At 47.6% G+C, this 19024-nt stretch overlaps 29 non-coding genes across 29 annotated transcripts; all 29 read left to right on the top strand.

Annotated features, from left to right (window-relative positions):
* The first annotated feature begins 645 nt into the window (after positions 1-645).
* On the top strand, positions 646-717 carry TRNAQ-CUG (transfer RNA glutamine (anticodon CUG)). The gene has a single exon. It is a non-coding gene; the product is annotated as a tRNA-Gln (tRNA).
* Positions 718-932: 215 nt separating this feature from the next.
* Positions 933-1004, top strand: TRNAD-GUC (transfer RNA aspartic acid (anticodon GUC)). Its single transcript has one exon. It is a non-coding gene; the product is annotated as a tRNA-Asp (tRNA).
* A 485-nt stretch (positions 1005-1489) lies between these two features.
* On the top strand, positions 1490-1561 carry TRNAQ-UUG (transfer RNA glutamine (anticodon UUG)). Its single transcript has one exon. It is a non-coding gene; the product is annotated as a tRNA-Gln (tRNA).
* Positions 1562-2403: 842 nt separating this feature from the next.
* TRNAD-GUC (transfer RNA aspartic acid (anticodon GUC)) lies at positions 2404-2475 on the top strand. Its single transcript has one exon. It is a non-coding gene; the product is annotated as a tRNA-Asp (tRNA).
* Positions 2476-2942: 467 nt separating this feature from the next.
* Positions 2943-3014, top strand: TRNAQ-CUG (transfer RNA glutamine (anticodon CUG)). The gene has a single exon. It is a non-coding gene; the product is annotated as a tRNA-Gln (tRNA).
* Positions 3015-3786: 772 nt separating this feature from the next.
* On the top strand, positions 3787-3858 carry TRNAQ-UUG (transfer RNA glutamine (anticodon UUG)). Its single transcript has one exon. It is a non-coding gene; the product is annotated as a tRNA-Gln (tRNA).
* Positions 3859-4699: 841 nt separating this feature from the next.
* Positions 4700-4771, top strand: TRNAD-GUC (transfer RNA aspartic acid (anticodon GUC)). Its single transcript has one exon. It is a non-coding gene; the product is annotated as a tRNA-Asp (tRNA).
* A 467-nt stretch (positions 4772-5238) lies between these two features.
* TRNAQ-CUG (transfer RNA glutamine (anticodon CUG)) lies at positions 5239-5310 on the top strand. The gene has a single exon. It is a non-coding gene; the product is annotated as a tRNA-Gln (tRNA).
* Positions 5311-5524: 214 nt separating this feature from the next.
* On the top strand, positions 5525-5596 carry TRNAD-GUC (transfer RNA aspartic acid (anticodon GUC)). Its single transcript has one exon. It is a non-coding gene; the product is annotated as a tRNA-Asp (tRNA).
* Positions 5597-6081: 485 nt separating this feature from the next.
* On the top strand, positions 6082-6153 carry TRNAQ-UUG (transfer RNA glutamine (anticodon UUG)). The gene has a single exon. It is a non-coding gene; the product is annotated as a tRNA-Gln (tRNA).
* Positions 6154-6994: 841 nt separating this feature from the next.
* On the top strand, positions 6995-7066 carry TRNAD-GUC (transfer RNA aspartic acid (anticodon GUC)). Its single transcript has one exon. It is a non-coding gene; the product is annotated as a tRNA-Asp (tRNA).
* Positions 7067-7533: 467 nt separating this feature from the next.
* On the top strand, positions 7534-7605 carry TRNAQ-CUG (transfer RNA glutamine (anticodon CUG)). Its single transcript has one exon. It is a non-coding gene; the product is annotated as a tRNA-Gln (tRNA).
* Positions 7606-7820: 215 nt separating this feature from the next.
* TRNAD-GUC (transfer RNA aspartic acid (anticodon GUC)) lies at positions 7821-7892 on the top strand. The gene has a single exon. It is a non-coding gene; the product is annotated as a tRNA-Asp (tRNA).
* A 485-nt stretch (positions 7893-8377) lies between these two features.
* On the top strand, positions 8378-8449 carry TRNAQ-UUG (transfer RNA glutamine (anticodon UUG)). Its single transcript has one exon. It is a non-coding gene; the product is annotated as a tRNA-Gln (tRNA).
* Positions 8450-9291: 842 nt separating this feature from the next.
* TRNAD-GUC (transfer RNA aspartic acid (anticodon GUC)) lies at positions 9292-9363 on the top strand. The gene has a single exon. It is a non-coding gene; the product is annotated as a tRNA-Asp (tRNA).
* Positions 9364-9829: 466 nt separating this feature from the next.
* Positions 9830-9901, top strand: TRNAQ-CUG (transfer RNA glutamine (anticodon CUG)). The gene has a single exon. It is a non-coding gene; the product is annotated as a tRNA-Gln (tRNA).
* A 772-nt stretch (positions 9902-10673) lies between these two features.
* TRNAQ-UUG (transfer RNA glutamine (anticodon UUG)) lies at positions 10674-10745 on the top strand. The gene has a single exon. It is a non-coding gene; the product is annotated as a tRNA-Gln (tRNA).
* A 1397-nt stretch (positions 10746-12142) lies between these two features.
* On the top strand, positions 12143-12214 carry TRNAQ-CUG (transfer RNA glutamine (anticodon CUG)). Its single transcript has one exon. It is a non-coding gene; the product is annotated as a tRNA-Gln (tRNA).
* A 215-nt stretch (positions 12215-12429) lies between these two features.
* Positions 12430-12501, top strand: TRNAD-GUC (transfer RNA aspartic acid (anticodon GUC)). The gene has a single exon. It is a non-coding gene; the product is annotated as a tRNA-Asp (tRNA).
* A 485-nt stretch (positions 12502-12986) lies between these two features.
* Positions 12987-13058, top strand: TRNAQ-UUG (transfer RNA glutamine (anticodon UUG)). Its single transcript has one exon. It is a non-coding gene; the product is annotated as a tRNA-Gln (tRNA).
* Positions 13059-13899: 841 nt separating this feature from the next.
* Positions 13900-13971, top strand: TRNAD-GUC (transfer RNA aspartic acid (anticodon GUC)). The gene has a single exon. It is a non-coding gene; the product is annotated as a tRNA-Asp (tRNA).
* A 467-nt stretch (positions 13972-14438) lies between these two features.
* TRNAQ-CUG (transfer RNA glutamine (anticodon CUG)) lies at positions 14439-14510 on the top strand. Its single transcript has one exon. It is a non-coding gene; the product is annotated as a tRNA-Gln (tRNA).
* A 215-nt stretch (positions 14511-14725) lies between these two features.
* Positions 14726-14797, top strand: TRNAD-GUC (transfer RNA aspartic acid (anticodon GUC)). Its single transcript has one exon. It is a non-coding gene; the product is annotated as a tRNA-Asp (tRNA).
* Positions 14798-15283: 486 nt separating this feature from the next.
* On the top strand, positions 15284-15355 carry TRNAQ-UUG (transfer RNA glutamine (anticodon UUG)). Its single transcript has one exon. It is a non-coding gene; the product is annotated as a tRNA-Gln (tRNA).
* Positions 15356-16196: 841 nt separating this feature from the next.
* TRNAD-GUC (transfer RNA aspartic acid (anticodon GUC)) lies at positions 16197-16268 on the top strand. The gene has a single exon. It is a non-coding gene; the product is annotated as a tRNA-Asp (tRNA).
* Positions 16269-16735: 467 nt separating this feature from the next.
* Positions 16736-16807, top strand: TRNAQ-CUG (transfer RNA glutamine (anticodon CUG)). The gene has a single exon. It is a non-coding gene; the product is annotated as a tRNA-Gln (tRNA).
* A 215-nt stretch (positions 16808-17022) lies between these two features.
* On the top strand, positions 17023-17094 carry TRNAD-GUC (transfer RNA aspartic acid (anticodon GUC)). Its single transcript has one exon. It is a non-coding gene; the product is annotated as a tRNA-Asp (tRNA).
* Positions 17095-17582: 488 nt separating this feature from the next.
* Positions 17583-17654, top strand: TRNAQ-UUG (transfer RNA glutamine (anticodon UUG)). Its single transcript has one exon. It is a non-coding gene; the product is annotated as a tRNA-Gln (tRNA).
* Positions 17655-18495: 841 nt separating this feature from the next.
* TRNAD-GUC (transfer RNA aspartic acid (anticodon GUC)) lies at positions 18496-18567 on the top strand. Its single transcript has one exon. It is a non-coding gene; the product is annotated as a tRNA-Asp (tRNA).
* The last annotated feature ends 457 nt before the right edge of the window (positions 18568-19024 follow it).

Below are 19024 nucleotides of genomic sequence, written 5' to 3'. Positions count from 1 at the left end.
CTTGGACAAATGAAAATCCACAACCGTATGTTCTCCTGCACAAAAAAAGATGGTGATGGCGGTGGTGCAAAAAAAACCCTTTCATGTGGTCCTCGTTAGTATAGTGGTGAGTATCCCCGCCTGTCACGCGGGAGACAGGGGTTCGATTCCCCGACGGGGAGATGGCTTTTTCTACCCACTTAGCAGCACGCCTAACTCACCACGCTCAACTCAAGTCCTTGAATGCTCTTTCAAGAGGGAGCTTTGAGCTCACATTTGCACAACCTGGGGATTGTACAAATCAATCTTATGGCCACCCGGACGCTGGCTTAGTCATTTCTCCCACATCTAGTCAGCTCCACATTTCTCAACAAGCTTGGTGTTTACTTCTGCACGCTGCTGATTGGTTCCATCCCACTTTTGACCCCAGAAACCTTGGGATGGCAGCATCTAAGTTCATGCCCTTTGCTTCATCAAGTATAGATGTCAAAGTGCTGCTAGATGGCCAAGGGAAAATTTGCTAGACTGGTCGGTCCTGTGGGGTGAAATGGGACAGAAGTTAACCAATGCCCATGTAGACATACGCAAAGATCACAAGGAGGACATGTGAGGGGGGGAAAAAAAAAGTCTAAACAATTGGGCCTGGCCAAGCAGTACAGATCCAAAGGTTCCATGGTGTAATGGTTAGCACTCTGGACTCTGAATCCAGCGATCCGAGTTCAAATCTCGGTGGGACCTTCCTTTTCACACTGTCTACTGCTTGGCAACTTGTGTCTTACTGACACAAAGGCCACTGGGAAAAGCAGGATGTGTGGGAAAAGGAGAGCCCAGGACCTAGCGATTGCTAAGCAAACTAATAATAAAGCCAGTTCTTGGAAAAAAGAAAATCCACAACCGTATGTCTTGCTGCACGAAAAAGATGGTGGTGGTGAAAAAGAAAGACTTTCATGTGGTCCTCGTTAGTATAGTGGTGAGTATCCCCGCCTGTCACGCGGGAGACCGGGGTTCGATTCCCCGACGGGGAGATGGCTTTTTCTACCCACTTAGCAGCACGCTTAACTCACCACGCTCAACTTCAAGTTCTTGAATGCTCTTTCAAGAGGGAGCTTTGAGCTCACATTTGCACAACCTGGGCATTCTACAAATCATTCTTATGTTGAAACCGACGCTGGCTTAGTCATTTCTCCCACAACTAGTCATCTACAAATTTCTCAACAAGCTTGGTGTCTACTCCTGCACGGTGGTGATTGGCGCCATCCCACTTTTGGCCCCAGAAACCTTGGGATGGCAGCGTCTACGTTCCTGCCCCTTGGTTCATCAATTATAGATGTCAAAGTGCTGCTAGATGGCCAAGGGAAAATTTGCTAGACTAGTTGGTCCTGTGGGGTGAAATGGGACAGAAGTTAACCAACGCCCATGTAGACATACGGAAACATCAGAAGGAAAAAAGGACATCTGGGGAAAAAAGACCTTTAAACAATGGGGCCTAGCCAAGGGAGGTAGAGCCGGTGGTTCCATGGTGTAATGGTTAGCACTCTGGACTTTGAATCCAGCAATCCGAGTTCAAATCTCGGTGGGACCTCATTTTTCACACTGCCTGCTGCTTCGCAACTTGCGTCTTACTGACACAAAGGCCACTCAGAAAAGCAGCTGCTGAAAACATAGATGCTTAGCAAGCTACTGACCACAGCTACTTTGGGACATAAGCTCCACAGATCGCTATCCATAGACTCAAACTTTCAGCTAATATTGCGTGGCTCTCTCATTTGGAGAAAAGCTCCGGGAAAGAATGACATGAGAAAGGAATATTGAAAGAAGGGCTCTTTGAGGTCACGCATTCCTAATCCATTGGCTTCTCTTTGTCCAAGTTGAAATCCAGACAACTTGGAGTTTTGCTTGGGTTTACAGCAGAGACGTAAAGCTTCACGTCAGCTAGCTGGGCAGGCTGATGAAGAGAAGAGCTCCCTAAAAGAAGGCAACATTGGTAGCTATCTCTTTTGCTCCCAGGGGCGGGTAAGGGCACACCTGCATTACTGGTGAATATCCAAAAGGGGGAAGGAAGGACTCCGGGGCAAGAAGTGAGAAGAAAAAGGTGTCTTTGGGAGAGAAAAGAAGGGAAGACAAGAGTCTACTAAGAAAGCAAGTGAGAGGACAAGCCATTCTCTGGAAGAGGATGCAAGGAGAAAGGAGGGTTTCTGGGAGGGGATAGTAAGGGAAAAGGAGTGTCTCCTCAAAAGGAATCAAAGAAAAATGTGGGTTACTGGGAGAGGATGTGTGGGAAAAGGAGAGCCCAGGACCTAGCGATGGCTAAGCAAACTAATAATACAGCGAGTTCTTGGACAAATGAAAATCCACAACCGTATGTTCTCCTGCACAAAAAAAGATGGTGATGGCGGTGGTGCAAAAAAAAACCCTTTCATGTGGTCCTCGTTAGTATAGTGGTGAGTATCCCCGCCTGTCACGCGGGAGACCGGGGTTCGATTCCCCGACGGGGAGATGGCTTTTTCTACCCACTTAGCAGCACGCCTAACTCACCACGCTCAACTCAAGTCCTTGAATGCTCTTTCAAGAGGGAGCTTTGAGCTCACATTTGTACAAATCAATCTTATGGCCACCCGGACGCTGGCTTAGTCATTTCTCCCACATCTAGTCAGCTCCACATTTCTCAACAAGCTTGGTGTTTACTTCTGCACGCTGCTGATTGGTGCCATCCCACTTTTGACCCCAGAAACCTTGGGATGGCAGCATCTAAGTTCATGCCCTTTGCTTCATCAAGTATAGATGTCATAGTGCTGCTAGATGGCCAAGGGAAAATTTGCTAGACTGGTCGGTCCTGTGGGGTGAAATGGGACAGAAGTTAACCAATGCCCATGTAGACATACGCAAAGATCACAAGGAGGACATGTGAGGGGGGAAAAAAAAAGTCTAAACAATTGGGCCTGGCCAAGCAGTACAGATCCAAAGGTTCCATGGTGTAATGGTTAGCACTCTGGACTCTGAATCCAGCGATCCGAGTTCAAATCTCGGTGGGACCTTCCTTTTCACACTGTCTACTGCTTGGCAACTTGTGTCTTACTGACACAAAGGCCACTGGGAAAAGCAGGATGTATGGGAAAAGGAGAGCCCAGGACCTAGCGATTGCTAAGCAAACTAATAATAAAGCCAGTTCTTGGAAAAAAGAAAATCCACAACCGTATGTCTTGCTGCACGAAAAAGATGGTGGTGGTGAAAAAGAAAGACTTTCATGTGGTCCTCGTTAGTATAGTGGTGAGTATCCCCGCCTGTCACGCGGGAGACCGGCGTTCGATTCCCCGACGGGGAGATGGCTTTTTCTACCCACTTAGCAGCACGCTTAACTCACCACGCTCAACTTCAAGTCCTTGAATGCTCTTTCAAGAGGGAGCTTTGAGCTCACATTTGCACAACCTGGGCATTCTACAAATCATTCTTATGTTGAAACCGACGCTGGCTTAGTCATTTCTCCCACAACTAGTCATCTACAAATTTCTCAACAAGCTTGGTGTCTACTCCTGCACGGTGGTGATTGGCGCCATCCCACTTTTGGCCCCAGAAACCTTGGGATGGCAGCGTCTACGTTCCTGCCCCTTGGTTCATCAATTATAGATGTCAAAGTGCTGCTAGATGGCCAAGGGAAAATTTGCTAGACTAGTTGGTCCTGTGGGGTGAAATGGGACAGAAGTTAACCAACGCCCATGTAGACATACGGAAACATCAGAAGGAAAAAAGGACATCTGGGGAAAAAAGACCTTTTAACAATGGGGCCTAGCCAAGGGAGGTAGAGCCGGTGGTTCCATGGTGTAATGGTTAGCACTCTGGACTTTGAATCCAGCAATCCGAGTTCAAATCTCGGTGGGACCTCATTTTTCACACTGCCTGCTGCTTCGCAACTTGCGTCTTACTGACACAAAGGCCACTCAGAAAAGCAGCTGCTGAAAACATAGATGCTTAGCAAGCTACTGACCACAGCTACTTTGGGATATAAGCTCCACAGATCGCTATCCATAGACTCAAACTTTCAGCTAATATTGCGTGGCTCTCTCATTTGGAGAAAAGCTCCGGGAAAGAAGGACATGAGAAAGGAATATTGAAAGAAGGGCTCTTTGAGGTCACGCATTCCTAATCCATTGGCTTCTCTTTGTCCAAGTTGAAATCCAGACAACTTGGAGTTTTGCTTGGGTTTACAGCAGAGACGTAAAGCTTCACGTCAGCTAGCTGGGCAGGCTGATGAAGAGAAGAGCTCCCTAAAAGAAGGCAACATTGGTAGCTATCTCTTTTGCTCCCAGGGGCGGGTAAGGGCACACCTGCATTACTGGTGAATATCCAAAAGGGGGAAGGAAGGACTCCGGGGCAAGAAGTGAGAAGAAAAAGGTGTCTTTGGGAGAGAAAAGAAGGGAAGACAAGAGTCTACTAAGAAAGCAAGTGAGAGGACAAGCCATTCTCTGGAAGAGGATGCAAGGAGAAAGGAGGGTTTCTGGGAGGGGATAGTAAGGGAAAAGGAGTGTCTCCTCAAAAGGAATCAAAGAAAAATGTGGGTTACTGGGAGAGGATGTGTGGGAAAAGGAGAGCCCAGGACCTAGCGATGGCTAAGCAAACTAATAATACAGCGAGTTCTTGGACAAATGAAAATCCACAACCGTATGTTCTCCTGCACAAAAAAAGATGGTGATGGCGGTGGTGCAAAAAAAACCCTTTCATGTGGTCCTCGTTAGTATAGTGGTGAGTATCCCCGCCTGTCACGCGGGAGACCGGGGTTCGATTCCCCGACGGGGAGATGGCTTTTTCTACCCACTTAGCAGCACGCCTAACTCACCACGCTCAACTCAAGTCCTTGAATGCTCTTTCAAGAGGGAGCTTTGAGCTCACATTTGTACAAATCAATCTTATGGCCACCCGGACGCTGGCTTAGTCATTTCTCCCACATCTAGTCAGCTCCACATTTCTCAACAAGCTTGGTGTTTACTTCTGCACGCTGCTGATTGGTGCCATCCCACTTTTGACCCCAGAAACCTTGGGATGGCAGCATCTAAGTTCATGCCCTTTGCTTCATCAAGTATAGATGTCATAGTGCTGCTAGATGGCCAAGGGAAAATTTGCTAGACTGGTCGGTCCTGTGGGGTGAAATGGGACAGAAGTTAACCAATGCCCATGTAGACATACGCAAAGATCACAAGGAGGACATGTGAGGGGGGGAAAAAAAAGTCTAAACAATTGGGCCTGGCCAAGCAGTACAGATCCAAAGGTTCCATGGTGTAATGGTTAGCACTCTGGACTCTGAATCCAGCGATCCGAGTTCAAATCTCGGTGGGACCTTCCTTTTCACACTGTCTACTGCTTGGCAACTTGTGTCTTACTGACACAAAGGCCACTGGGAAAAGCAGGATGTGTGGGAAAAGGAGAGCCCAGGACCTAGCGATTGCTAAGCAAACTAATAATAAAGCCAGTTCTTGGAAAAAAGAAAATCCACAACCGTATGTCTTGCTGCACGAAAAGATGGTGGTGGTGAAAAAGAAAGACTTTCATGTGGTCCTCGTTAGTATAGTGGTGAGTATCCCCGCCTGTCACGCGGGAGACCGGGGTTCGATTCCCCGATGGGGAGATGGCTTTTTCTACCCACTTAGCAGCACGCTTAACTCACCACGCTCAACTTCAAGTCCTTGAATGCTCTTTCAAGAGGGAGCTTTGAGCTCACATTTGCACAACCTGGGCATTCTACAAATCATTCTTATGTTGAAACCGACGCTGGCTTAGTCATTTCTCCCACAACTAGTCATCTACAAATTTCTCAACAAGCTTGGTGTCTACTCCTGCACGGTGGTGATTGGCGCCATCCCACTTTTGGCCCCAGAAACCTTGGGATGGCAGCGTCTACGTTCCTGCCCCTTGGTTCATCAATTATAGATGTCAAAGTGCTGCTAGATGGCCAAGGGAAAATTTGCTAGACTAGTTGGTCCTGTGGGGTGAAATGGGACAGAAGTTAACCAACGCCCATGTAGACATACGGAAACATCAGAAGGAAAAAAGGACATCTGGGGAAAAAAGACCTTTAAACAATGGGGCCTAGCCAAGGGAGGTAGAGCCGGTGGTTCCATGGTGTAATGGTTAGCACTCTGGACTTTGAATCCAGCAATCCGAGTTCAAATCTCGGTGGGACCTCATTTTTCACACTGCCTACTGCTTCGCAACTTGCGTCTTACTGACACAAAGGCCACTCAGAAAAGCAGCTGCTGAAAACATAGATGCTTAGCAAGCTACTGACCACAGCTACTTTGGGACATAAGCTCCACAGATCGCTATCCATAGACTCAAACTTTCAGCTAATATTGCGTGGCTCTCTCATTTGGAGAAAAGCTCCGGGAAAGAATGACATGAGAAAGGAATATTGAAAGAAGGGCTCTTTGAGGTCACGCATTCCTAATCCATTGGCTTCTCTTTGTCCAAGTTGAAATCCAGACAACTTGGAGTTTTGCTTGGGTTTACAGCAGAGACGTAAAGCTTCACGTCAGCTAGCTGGGCAGGCTGATGAAGAGAAGAGCTCCCTAAAAGAAGGCAACATTGGTAGCTATCTCTTTTGCTCCCAGGGGCGGGTAAGGGCACACCTGCATTACTGGTGAATATCCAAAAGGGGGAAGGAAGGACTCCGGGGCAAGAAGTGAGAAGAAAAAGGTGTCTTTGGGAGAGAAAAGAAGGGAAGACAAGAGTCTACTAAGAAAGCAAGTGAGAGGACAAGCCATTCTCTGGAAGAGGATGCAAGGAGAAAGGAGGGTTTCTGGGAGGGGATAGTAAGGGAAAAGGAGTGTCTCCTCAAAAGGAATCAAAGAAAAATGTGGGTTACTGGGAGAGGATGTGTGGGAAAAGGAGAGCCCAGGACCTAGCGATGGCTAAGCAAACTAATAATACAGCGAGTTCTTGGACAAATGAAAATCCACAACCGTATGTTCTCCTGCACAAAAAAAGATGGTGATGGCGGTGGTGCAAAAAAAACCCTTTCATGTGGTCCTCGTTAGTATAGTGGTGAGTATCCCCGCCTGTCACGCGGGAGACCGGGGTTCGATTCCCCGACGGGGAGATGGCTTTTTCTACCCACTTAGCAGCACGCCTAACTCACCACGCTCAACTCAAGTCCTTGAATGCTCTTTCAAGAGGGAGCTTTGAGCTCACATTTGTACAAATCAATCTTATGGCCACCCGGACGCTGGCTTAGTCATTTCTCCCACATCTAGTCAGCTCCACATTTCTCAACAAGCTTGGTGTTTACTTCTGCACGCTGCTGATTGGTGCCATCCCACTTTTGACCCCAGAAACCTTGGGATGGCAGCATCTAAGTTCATGCCCTTTGCTTCATCAAGTATAGATGTCAAAGTGCTGCTAGATGGCCAAGGGAAAATTTGCTAGACTGGTCGGTCCTGTGGGGTGAAATGGGACAGAAGTTAACCAATGCCCATGTAGACATACGCAAAGATCACAAGGAGGACATGTGAGGGGGGAAAAAAAAAGTCTAAACAATTGGGCCTGGCCAAGCAGTACAGATCCAAAGGTTCCATGGTGTAATGGTTAGCACTCTGGACTCTGAATCCAGCGATCCGAGTTCAAATCTCGGTGGGACCTTCCTTTTCACACTGTCTACTGCTTGGCAACTTGTGTCTTACTGACACAAAGGCCACTGGGAAAAGCAGGATGTGTGGGAAAAGGAGAGCCCAGGACCTAGCGATTGCTAAGCAAACTAATAATAAAGCCAGTTCTTGGAAAAAAGAAAATCCACAACCGTATGTCTTGCTGCACGAAAAAGATGGTGGTGGTGAAAAAGAAAGACTTTCATGTGGTCCTCGTTAGTATAGTGGTGAGTATCCCCGCCTGTCACGCGGGAGACCGGGGTTCGATTCCCCGACGGGGAGATGGCTTTTTCTACCCACTTAGCAGCACGCTTAACTCACCACGCTCAACTTCAAGTCCTTGAATGCTCTTTCAAGAGGGAGCTTTGAGCTCACATTTGCACAACCTGGGCATTCTACAAATCATTCTTATGTTGAAACCGACGCTGGCTTAGTCATTTCTCCCACAACTAGTCATCTACAAATTTCTCAACAAGCTTGGTGTCTACTCCTGCACGGTGGTGATTGGCGCCATCCCACTTTTGGCCCCAGAAACCTTGGGATGGCAGCGTCTACGTTCCTGCCCCTTGGTTCATCAATTATAGATGTCAAAGTGCTGCTAGATGGCCAAGGGAAAATTTGCTAGACTAGTTGGTCCTGTGGGGTGAAATGGGACAGAAGTTAACCAACGCCCATGTAGACATACGGAAACATCAGAAGGAAAAAAGGACATCTGGGGAAAAAAGACCTTTAAACAATGGGGCCTAGCCAAGGGAGGTAGAGCCGGTGGTTCCATGGTGTAATGGTTAGCACTCTGGACTTTGAATCCAGCAATCCGAGTTCAAATCTCGGTGGGACCTCATTTTTCACACTGCCTGCTGCTTCGCAACTTGCGTCTTACTGACACAAAGGCCACTCAGAAAAGCAGCTGCTGAAAACATAGATGCTTAGCAAGCTACTGACCACAGCTACTTTGGGACATAAGCTCCACAGATCGCTATCCATAGACTCAAACTTTCAGCTAATATTGTGTGGCTCTCTCATTTGGAGAAAAGCTCCGGGAAAGAATGACATGAGAAAGGAATATTGAAAGAAGGGCTCTTTGAGGTCACGCATTCCTAATCCATTGGCTTCTCTTTGTCCAAGTTGAAATCCAGACAACTTGGAGTTTTGCTTGGGTTTACAGCAGAGACGTAAAGCTTCACGTCAGCTAGCTGGGCAGGCTGATGAAGAGAAGAGCTCCCTAAAAGAAGGCAACATTGGTAGCTATCTCTTTTGCTCCCAGGGGCGGGTAAGGGCACACCTGCATTACTGGTGAATATCCAAAAGGGGGAAGGAAGGACTCCGGGGCAAGAAGTGAGAAGAAAAAGGTGTCTTTGGGAGAGAAAAGAAGGGAAGACAAGAGTCTACTAAGAAAGCAAGTGAGAGGACAAGCCATTCTCTGGAAGAGGATGCAAGGAGAAAGGAGGGTTTCTGGGAGGGGATAGTAAGGGAAAAGGAGTGTCTCCTCAAAAGGAATCAAAGAAAAATGTGGGTTACTGGGAGAGGATGTGTGGGAAAAGGAGAGCCCAGGACCTAGCGATGGCTAAGCAAACTAATAATACAGCGAGTTCTTGGACAAATGAAAATCCACAACCGTATGTTCTCCTGCACAAAAAAAGATGGTGATGGCGGTGGTGCAAAAAAAAACCCTTTCATGTGGTCCTCGTTAGTATAGTGGTGAGTATCCCCGCCTGTCACGCGGGAGACCGGGGTTCGATTCCCCGACGGGGAGATGGCTTTTTCTACCCACTTAGCAGCACGCCTAACTCACCACGCTCAACTCAAGTCCTTGAATGCTCTTTCAAGAGGGAGCTTTGAGCTCACATTTGTACAAATCAATCTTATGGCCACCCGGACGCTGGCTTAGTCATTTCTCCCACATCTAGTCAGCTCCACATTTCTCAACAAGCTTGGTGTTTACTTCTGCACGCTGCTGATTGGTGCCATCCCACTTTTGACCCCAGAAACCTTGGGATGGCAGCATCTAAGTTCATGCCCTTTGCTTCATCAAGTATAGATGTCAAAGTGCTGCTAGATGGCCAAGGGAAAATTTGCTAGACTGGTCGGTCCTGTGGGGTGAAATGGGACAGAAGTTAACCAATGCCCATGTAGACATACGCAAAGATCACAAGGAGGACATGTGAGGGGGAAAAAAAAAGTCTAAACAATTGGGCCTGGCCAAGCAGTACAGATCCAAAGGTTCCATGGTGTAATGGTTAGCACTCTGGACTCTGAATCCAGCGATCCGAGTTCAAATCTCGGTAGGACCTTCCTTTTCACACTGTCTACTGCTTGGCAACTTGTGTCTTACTGACACAAAGGCCACTGGGAAAAGCAGGATGTGTGGGAAAAGGAGAGCCCAGGACCTAGCGATTGCTAAGCAAACTAATAATAAAGCCAGTTCTTGGAAAAAAGAAAATCCACAACCGTATGTCTTGCTGCACGAAAAAGATGGTGGTGGTGAAAAAGAAAGACTTTCATGTGGTCCTCGTTAGTATAGTGGTGAGTATCCCCGCCTGTCACGCGGTAGACCGGGGTTCGATTCCCCGATGGGGAGATGGCTTTTTCTACCCACTTAGCAGCACGCTTAACTCACCACGCTCAACTTCAAGTCCTTGAATGCTCTTTCAAGAGGGAGCTTTGAGCTCACATTTGCACAACCTGGGCATTCTACAAATCATTCTTATGTTGAAACCGACGCTGGCTTAGTCATTTCTCCCACAACTAGTCATCTACAAATTTCTCAACAAGCTTGGTGTCTACTCCTGCACGGTGGTGATTGGCGCCATCCCACTTTTGGCCCCAGAAACCTTGGGATGGCAGCGTCTACGTTCCTGCCCCTTGGTTCATCAATTATAGATGTCAAAGTGCTGCTAGATGGCCAAGGGAAAATTTGCTAGACTAGTTGGTCCTGTGGGGTGAAATGGGACAGAAGTTAACCAACGCCCATGTAGACATACGGAAACATCAGAAGGAAAAAAGGACATCTGGGGGAAAAAGACCTTTAAACAATGGGGCCTAGCCAAGGGAGGTAGAGCCGGTGGTTCCATGGTGTAATGGTTAGCACTCTGGACTTTGAATCCAGCAATCCGAGTTCAAATCTCGGTGGGACCTCATTTTTCACACTGCCTACTGCTTCGCAACTTGCGTCTTACTGACACAAAGGCCACTCAGAAAAGCAGCTGCTGAAAACATAGATGCTTAGCAAGCTACTGACCACAGCTACTTTGGGACATAAGCTCCACAGATCGCTATCCATAGACTCAAACTTTCAGCTAATATTGCGTGGCTCTCTCATTTGGAGAAAAGCTCCGGGAAAGAATGACATGAGAAAGGAATATTGAAAGAAGGGCTCTTTGAGGTCACGCATTCCTAATCCATTGGCTTCTCTTTGTCCAAGTTGAAATCCAGACAACTTGGAGTTTTGCTTGGGTTTACAGCAGAGACGTAAAGCTTCACGTCAGCTAGCTGGGCAGGCTGATGAAGAGAAGAGCTCCCTAAAAGAAGGCAACATTGGTAGCTATCTCTTTTGCTCCCAGGGGCGGGTAAGGGCACACCTGCATTACTGGTGAATATCCAAAAGGGGGAAGGAAGGACTCCGGGGCAAGAAGTGAGAAGAAAAAGGTGTCTTTGGGAGAGAAAAGAAGGGAAGACAAGAGTCTACTAAGAAAGCAAGTGAGAGGACAAGCCATTCTCTGGAAGAGGATGCAAGGAGAAAGGAGGGTTTCTGGGAGGGGATAGTAAGGGAAAAGGAGTGTCTCCTCAAAAGGAATCAAAGAAAAATGTGGGTTACTGGGAGAGGATGTGTGGGAAAAGGAGAGCCCAGGACCTAGCGATGGCTAAGCAAACTAATAATACAGCGAGTTCTTGGACAAATGAAAATCCACAACCGTATGTTCTCCTGCACAAAAAAAGATGGTGATGGCGGTGGTGCAAAAAAAACCCTTTCATGTGGTCCTCGTTAGTATAGTGGTGAGTATCCCCGCCTGTCACGCGGGAGACAGGGGTTCGATTCCCCGACGGGGAGATGGCTTTTTCTACCCACTTAGCAGCACGCCTAACTCACCACGCTCAACTCAAGTCCTTGAATGCTCTTTCAAGAGGGAGCTTTGAGCTCACATTTGCACAACCTGGGGATTGTACAAATCAATCTTATGGCCACCCGGACGCTGGCTTAGTCATTTCTCCCACATCTAGTCAGCTCCACATTTCTCAACAAGCTTGGTGTTTACTTCTGCACGCTGCTGATTGGTTCCATCCCACTTTTGACCCCAGAAACCTTGGGATGGCAGCATCTAAGTTCATGCCCTTTGCTTCATCAAGTATAGATGTCAAAGTGCTGCTAGATGGCCAAGGGAAAATTTGCTAGACTGGTCGGTCCTGTGGGGTGAAATGGGACAGAAGTTAACCAATGCCCATGTAGACATACGCAAAGATCACAAGGAGGACATGTGAGGGGGGGAAAAAAAAAGTCTAAACAATTGGGCCTGGCCAAGCAGTACAGATCCAAAGGTTCCATGGTGTAATGGTTAGCACTCTGGACTCTGAATCCAGCGATCCGAGTTCGAATCTCGGTGGGACCTTCCTTTTCACACTGTCTACTGCTTGGCAACTTGTGTCTTACTGACACAAAGGCCACTGGGAAAAGCAGGATGTGTGGGAAAAGGAGAGCCCAGGACCTAGCGATTGCTAAGCAAACTAATAATAAAGCCAGTTCTTGGAAAAAAGAAAATCCACAACCGTATGTCTTGCTGCACGAAAAAGATGGTGGTGGTGAAAAAGAAAGACTTTCATGTGGTCCTCGTTAGTATAGTGGTGAGTATCCCCGCCTGTCACGCGGGAGACCGGGGTTCGATTCCCCGACGGGGAGATGGCTTTTTCTACCCACTTAGCAGCACGCTTAACTCACCACGCTCAACTTCAAGTCCTTGAATGCTCTTTCAAGAGGGAGCTTTGAGCTCACATTTGCACAACCTGGGCATTCTACAAATCATTCTTATGTTGAAACCGACGCTGGCTTAGTCATTTCTCCCACAACTAGTCATCTACAAATTTCTCAACAAGCTTGGTGTCTACTCCTGCACGGTGGTGATTGGCGCCATCCCACTTTTGGCCCCAGAAACCTTGGGATGGCAGCGTCTACGTTCCTGCCCCTTGGTTCATCAATTATAGATGTCAAAGTGCTGCTAGATGGCCAAGGGAAAATTTGCTAGACTAGTTGGTCCTGTGGGGTGAAATGGGACAGAAGTTAACCAACGCCCATGTAGACATACGGAAACATCAGAAGGAAAAAAGGACATCTGGGGAAAAAAGACCTTTAAACAATGGGGCCTAGCCAAGGGAGGTAGAGCCGGTGGTTCCATGGTGTAATGGTTAGCACTCTGGACTTTGAATCCAGCAATCCGAGTTCAAATCTCGGTGGGACCTCATTTTTCACACTGCCTACTGCTTCGCAACTTGCATCTTACTGACACAAAGGCCACTCAGAAAAGCAGCTGCTGAAAACATAGATGCTTAGCAAGCTACTGACCACAGCTACTTTGGGACATAAGCTCCACAGATCGCTATCCATAGACTCAAACTTTCAGCTAATATTGCGTGGCTCTCTCATTTGGAGAAAAGCTCCGGGAAAGAATGACATGAGAAAGGAATATTGAAAGAAGGGCTCTTTGAGGTCACGCATTCCTAATCCATTGGCTTCTCTTTGTCCAAGTTGAAATCCAGACAACTTGGAGTTTTGCTTGGGTTTACAGCAGAGACGTAAAGCTTCACGTCAGCTAGCTGGGCAGGCTGATGAAGAGAAGAGCTCCCTAAAAGAAGGCAACATTGGTAGCTATCTCTTTTGCTCCCAGGGGCGGGTAAGGGCACACCTGCATTCCTGGTGAATATTCAAAAGGGGGAAGGAAGGACTCCGGGGCAAGAAGTGAGAAGAAAAAGGTGTCTTTGGGAGAGAAAAGAAGGGAAGACAAGAGTCTACTAAGAAAGCAAGTGAGAGGACAAGCCATTCTCTGGAAGAGGATGCAAGGAGAAAGGAGGGTTTCTGGGAGGGGATAGTAAGGGAAAAGGAGTGTCTCCTCAAAAGGAATCAAAGAAAAATGTGGGTTACTGGGAGAGGATGTGTGGGAAAAGGAGAGCCCAGGACCTAGCGATGGCTAAGCAAACTAATAATACAGCGAGTTCTTGGACAAATGAAAATCCACAACCGTATGTTCTCCTGCACAAAAAAAGATGGTGATGGCGGTGGTGCAAAAAAAACCCTTTCATGTGGTCCTCGTTAGTATAGTGGTGAGTATCCCCGCCTGTCACGCGGGAGACCGGGGTTCGATTCCCCGACGGGGAGATGGCTTTTTCTACCCACTTAGCAGCACGCCTAACTCACCACGCTCAACTCAAGTCCTTGAATGCTCTTTCAAGAGGGAGCTTTGAGCTCACATTTGTACAAATCAATCTTATGGCCACCCGGACGCTGGCTTAGTCATTTCTCCCACATCTAGTCAGCTCCACATTTCTCAACAAGCTTGGTGTTTACTTCTGCACGCTGCTGATTGGTGCCATCCCACTTTTGACCCCAGAAACCTTGGGATGGCAGCATCTAAGTTCATGCCCTTTGCTTCATCAAGTATAGATGTCAAAGTGCTGCTAGATGGCCAAGGGAAAATTTGCTAGACTGGTCGGTCCTGTGGGGTGAAATGGGACAGAAGTTAACCAATGCCCATGTAGACATACGCAAAGATCACAAGGAGGACATGTGAGGGGGGGAAAAAAAAGTCTAAACAATTGGGCCTGGCCAAGCAGTACAGATCCAAAGGTTCCATGGTGTAATGGTTAGCACTCTGGACTCTGAATCCAGCGATCCGAGTTCAAATCTCGGTGGGACCTTCCTTTTCACACTGTCTACTGCTTGGCAACTTGTGTCTTACTGACACAAAGGCCACTGGGAAAAGCAGGATGTGTGGGAAAAGGAGAGCCCAGGACCTAGCGATTGCTAAGCAAACTAATAATAAAGCCAGTTCTTGGAAAAAAGAAAATCCACAACCGTATGTCTTGCTGCACGAAAAAGATGGTGGTGGTGAAAAAGAAAGACTTTCATGTGGTCCTCGTTAGTATAGTGGTGAGTATCCCCGCCTGTCACGCGGGAGACCGGGGTTCGATTCCCCGACGGGGAGATGGCTTTTTCTACCCACTTAGCAGCACGCTTAACTCACCACGCTCAACTTCAAGTCCTTGAATGCTCTTTCAAGAGGGAGCTTTGAGCTCACATTTGCACAACCTGGGCATTCTACAAATCATTCTTATGTTGAAACCGACGCTGGCTTAGTCATTTCTCCCACAACTAGTCATCTACAAATTTCTCAACAAGCTTGGTGTCTACTCCTGCACGGTGGTGATTGGCGCCATCCCACTTTTGGCCCCAGAAACCTTGGGATGGCAGCGTCTACGTTCCTGCCCCTTGGTTCATCAATTATAGATGTCAAAGTGCTGCTAGATGGCCAAGGGAAAATTTGCTAGACTAGTTGGTCCTGTGGGGTGAAATGGGACAGAAGTTAACCAACGCCCATGTAGACATACGGAAACATCAGAAGGAAAAAAGGACATCTGGGGGAAAAAAGACCTTTAAACAATGGGGCCTAGCCAAGGGAGGTAGAGCCGGTGGTTCCATGGTGTAATGGTTAGCACTCTGGACTTTGAATCCAGCAATCCGAGTTCAAATCTCGGTGGGACCTCATTTTTCACACTGCCTACTGCTTCGCAACTTGCGTCTTACTGACACAAAGGCCACTCAGAAAAGCAGCTGCTGAAAACATAGATGCTTAGCAAGCTACTGACCACAGCTACTTTGGGACATAAGCTCCACAGATCGCTATCCATAGACTCAAACTTTCAGCTAATATTGCGTGGCTCTCTCATTTGGAGAAAAGCTCCGGGAAAGAATGACATGAGAAAGGAATATTGAAAGAAGGGCTCTTTGAGGTCACGCATTCCTAATCCATTGGCTTCTCTTTGTCCAAGTTGAAATCCAGACAACTTGGAGTTTTGCTTGGGTTTACAGCAGAGACGTAAAGCTTCACGTCAGCTAGCTGGGCAGGCTGATGAAGAGAAGAGCTCCCTAAAAGAAGGCAACATTGGTAGCTATCTCTTTTGCTCCCAGGGGCGGGTAAGGGCACACCTGCATTACTGGTGAATATCCAAAAGGGGGAAGGAAGGACTCCGGGGCAAGAAGTGAGAAGAAAAAGTTGTCTTTGGGAGAGAAAAGAAGGGAAGACAAGAGTCTACTAAGAAAGCAAGTGAGAGGACAAGCCATTCTCTGGAAGAGGATGCAAGGAGAAAGGAGGGTTTCTGGGAGGGGATAGTAAGGGAAAAGGAGTGTCTCCTCAAAAGGAATCAAAGAAAAATGTGGGTTACTGGGAGAGGATGTGTGGGAAAAGGAGAGCCCAGGACCTAGCGATGGCTAAGCAAACTAATAATACAGCGAGTTCTTGGACAAATGAAAATCCACAACCGTATGTTCTCCTGCACAAAAAAAGATGGTGATGGCGGTGGTGCAAAAAAAACCCTTTCATGTGGTCCTCGTTAGTATAGTGGTGAGTATCCCCGCCTGTCACGCGGGAGACCGGGGTTCGATTCCCCGACGGGGAGATGGCTTTTTCTACCCACTTAGCAGCACGCCTAACTCACCACGCTCAACTCAAGTCCTTGAATGCTCTTTCAAGAGGGAGCTTTGAGCTCACATTTGTACAAATCAATCTTATGGCCACCCGGACGCTGGCTTAGTCATTTCTCCCACATCTAGTCAGCTCCACATTTCTCAACAAGCTTGGTGTTTACTTCTGCACGCTGCTGATTGGTGCCATCCCACTTTTGACCCCAGAAACCTTGGGATGGCAGCATCTAAGTTCATGCCCTTTGCTTCATCAAGTATAGATGTCAAAGTGCTGCTAGATGGCCAAGGGAAAATTTGCTAGACTGGTCGGTCCTGTGGGGTGAAATGGGACAGAAGTTAACCAATGCCCATGTAGACATACGCAAAGATCACAAGGAGGACATGTGAGGGGGGAAAAAAAAAGTCTAAACAATTGGGCCTGGCCAAGCAGTACAGATCCAAAGGTTCCATGGTGTAATGGTTAGCACTCTGGACTCTGAATCCAGCGATCCGAGTTCAAATCTCGGTGGGACCTTCCTTTTCACACTGTCTACTGCTTGGCAACTTGTGTCTTACTGACACAAAGGCCACTGGGAAAAGCAGGATGTGTGGGAAAAGGAGAGCCCAGGACCTAGCGATTGCTAAGCAAACTAATAATAAAGCCAGTTCTTGGAAAAAAGAAAATCCACAACCGTATGTCTTGCTGCACGAAAAAGATGGTGGTGGTGAAAAAGAAAGACTTTCATGTGGTCCTCGTTAGTATAGTGGTGAGTATCCCCGCCTGTCACGCGGGAGACCGGGGTTCGATTCCCCGACGGGGAGATGGCTTTTTCTACCCACTTAGCAGCACGCTTAACTCACCACGCTCAACTTCAAGTCCTTGAATGCTCTTTCAAGAGGGAGCTTTGAGCTCACATTTGCACAACCTGGGCATTCTACAAATCATTCTTATGTTGAAACCGACGCTGGCTTAGTCATTTCTCCCACAACTAGTCATCTACAAATTTCTCAACAAGCTTGGTGTCTACTCCTGCACGGTGGTGATTGGCGCCATCCCACTTTTGGCCCCAGAAACCTTGGGATGGCAGCGTCTACGTTCCTGCCCCTTGGTTCATCAATTATAGATGTCAAAGTGCTGCTAGATGGCCAAGGGAAAATTTGCTAGACTAGTTGGTCCTGTGGGGTGAAATGGGACAGAAGTTAACCAATGCCCATGTAGACATACGGAAACATCAGAAGGAAAGAAGGACATCTGGGGGGAAAAAAAGACCTTTAAACAATGGGGCCTAGCCAAGTGAGGTAGAGCCCGTGGTTCCATGGTATAATGGTTAGCACTCTGGATTTTGAATCCAGCAATCCGAGTTCAAATCTCGGTGGGACCTCATTTTTCACACTGCCTACTGCTTCGCAACTTGCGTCTTACTGACACAAAGGCCACTCAGAAAAGCAGCTGCTGAAAACATAGATGCTTAGCAAGCTACTGACCACAGCTACTTTGGGACATAAGCTCCACAGATCGCTATCCATAGACTCAAACTTTCAGCTAATATTGCGTGGCTCTCTCATTTGGAGAAAAGCTCCGGGAAAGAAGGACATGAGAAAGGACTATTGAAAGAAGGGCTCTTTAAGGTCACGCATTCCTAATCCATTGGCTTCTCTTTGTCCAAGTTGAAATCCGGACAACTTGGAGTTTTGCTTGGGTTTACAGCAGAGACGTAAAGCTTCACGTCAGCTAGCTGGGCAGGCTGATGAAGAGAAGAGCTCCCTAAAAGAAGGCAACATTGGTAGCTATCTCTTTTGCTCCCAGGGGCGGGTAAGGGCACACCTGCATTCCTGGTGAATATTCAAAAGGGGGAAGGAAGGACTCCGGGGCAAGAAGTGAGAAGAAAAAGGTGTCTTTGGGAGAGAAAAGAAGGGAAGACAAGAGTCTACTAAGAAAGCAAGTGAGAGGACAAGCCATTCTCTGGAAGAGGATGCAAGGAGAAAGGAGGGTTTCTGGGAGGGGATAGTAAGGGAAAAGGAGTGTCTCCTCAAAAGGAATCAAAGAAAAATGTGGGTTACTGGGAGAGGATGTGTGGGAAAAGGAGAGCCCAGGACCTAGCGATGGCTAAGCAAACTAATAATACAGCGAGTTCTTGGACAAATGAAAATCCACAACCGTATGTTCTCCTGCACAAAAAAAGATGGTGATGGCGGTGGTGCAAAAAAAACCCTTTCATGTGGTCCTCGTTAGTATAGTGGTGAGTATCCCCGCCTGTCACGCGGGAGACCGGGGTTCGATTCCCCGACGGGGAGATGGCTTTTTCTACCCACTTAGCAGCACGCCTAACTCACCACGCTCAACTCAAGTCCTTGAATGCTCTTTCAAGAGGGAGCTTTGAGCTCACATTTGTACAAATCAATCTTATGGCCACCCGGACGCTGGCTTAGTCATTTCTCCCACATCTAGTCAGCTCCACATTTCTCAACAAGCTTGGTGTTTACTTCTGCACGCTGCTGATTGGTGCCATCCCACTTTTGACCCCAGAAACCTTGGGATGGCAGCATCTAAGTTCATGCCCTTTGCTTCATCAAGTATAGATGTCAAAGTGCTGCTAGATGGCCAAGGGAAAATTTGCTAGACTGGTCGGTCCTGTGGGGTGAAATGGGACAGAAGTTAACCAATGCCCATGTAGACATACGCAAAGATCACAAGGAGGACATGTGAGGGGGGGAAAAAAAAAGTCTAAACAATTGGGCCTGGCCAAGCAGT

Source organism: Staurois parvus, unplaced genomic scaffold, assembly GCF_062004578.1.
Source record: "Staurois parvus isolate SC_StPar_1 unplaced genomic scaffold, SC_StPar_1.0 ptg000782l, whole genome shotgun sequence".
NCBI classification, from domain to species: Eukaryota; Metazoa; Chordata; class Amphibia; order Anura; family Ranidae; genus Staurois; species Staurois parvus.
This window is presented reverse-complemented; position numbering and strand designations above follow the sequence as displayed.